The sequence below is a fragment of the Mustela putorius genome, unplaced genomic scaffold (assembly GCF_011764305.1).
Source record: "Mustela putorius furo isolate JIRA1106 unplaced genomic scaffold, ASM1176430v1.1 tig00003987_pilon_pilon_pilon, whole genome shotgun sequence".
Classification (NCBI taxonomy): Eukaryota; Metazoa; Chordata; class Mammalia; order Carnivora; family Mustelidae; genus Mustela; species Mustela putorius.
This window is the reverse complement of record NW_025422126.1, coordinates 15355961-15357608: the sequence shown is the minus strand read 5'-3', so window position 1 is coordinate 15357608 and position 1648 is coordinate 15355961.

The window sequence follows — 1648 nt, the reverse complement described above, 5'->3', positions numbered from 1 at the left end:
GAAGATGTGGTTCATATACACAATGGAATATTACTCAGCCATCAGAAAAGATTAGTACCTACCATTTGCAATGACACGGACAGAACTGGAGGGGATTATGCTAAGTGAAATAAGTCAAGCAGAGAAAGACAATTATATGGTTTCACTCATACGTGGAACATAAGGGACAATGTAGAGGACCATAGGGGAAGGGAGCGAAAACTGAATGGGAAGAAATCAGAGAGGGAGACAAACCACGAGAGACTGTGGGCTTCGGGAAACAAACTGAGGATTACAGAAGGGAGGGGTGGAGGGATGAGATAACTGGGCGAGGGTATTAAGGACGGCACATAATAAGCACTGGGTGTTATACACAACTAATGGGTCATTGAACTCTACACCAAAAACTAATGATGTACTATATGTTGGCTAACAGAACATAATAAAAAAAATTAAAATTCCACTAATAAAAAAAAAATCACACCCACTAAGTGAATTCTATTTTAATGTGAAAACAAGACAAAACAAAAAGCCCCATAAATTTAATGAACAGAAAAAATACACATGAAAACTGATAGTAGTATTTTTAAGTGAAAAACTAAACACAGAAATGGATTCCTCCTTCCCTACAAATCCAACTGTGCTGGGTATACTTCTCATATAGCAGTTAAGAGTGTAACAGAATCGTTAGTGCTCCTGTCATGGTCATTTCATGTTCAATAGCCATGACCTGTGACTCTGTTTAAAGAACTGCCCTCAGCTGCTGGAAACATCCCACCTCTGCTCTCAGCTCTCACTGTGGACAGCTCTTAACCAATGAGTAAGGGGCATGGAAATATAAATACTCCAGCTCTCTGGTCCTCTTATAGGGACTTCTTCCATGTTTTCTGTCATGTTTTCAGGGCACCCGGTGGATTTCAACTAAAGATATCCTCTGTCAGATTGTGCTGAACACTGCATGCACCTTTGCTTGGCCCTTTCCTTTTAAGTCCTACTTTGTACTCCTCTACTATTTTTCTCTAGGAACACATTTCCTAGTACATAACTTTCACATGAGTCCGATTCTAAGGGTCTACTTCTGGGAAATCCAAAGTGAAGCTGAGAGAGGCTGTCTGTATTTAGTCGGTCTCCCCAGTGGCCTGTGCTGTGTGTCAGCTAGCAGAGAGACTCAACTCTCTCATCTCCCCTGGGAGTTCAGATGTGGGTATCATCTGTGGTCCTTCTAGGACTCACAGGCCCCTGGGTCTATCCTTGTCTACATACTTGCCTCTCTAGATAAATTTGAAATTTTCTACTTTGCCTCTGAACTTAATAGGGGAAAGGAGGAGAAAAAGAAGTTTTGTGTATGCTTGTGGGGGGAGTAGTGGACACCTTTTCCTTTTTTGTTCAGTAATTACTCTCTTTCTCTGTATTGCTCTCCCCACCCTGACCCAGTTCAAAAGTCATTAGAGTTTCTAATTCTGTTCACTTTGTTTCTCTCTCCCCCATAATATTTCCTCTGTCATATTATGTCCTTTATTAGTGAAGAGTATTGTCTAAGCTGTCAGCTCTCTAATTACAGTACAGCATAATTACAACTATGTTAAGCAATTGTTTGTTGTGCATTCCACCTCTCGTTGATTGTGAGGTGCTTAAGGGCAGGGTCCATGTCTTATTGATCTTGATTTTC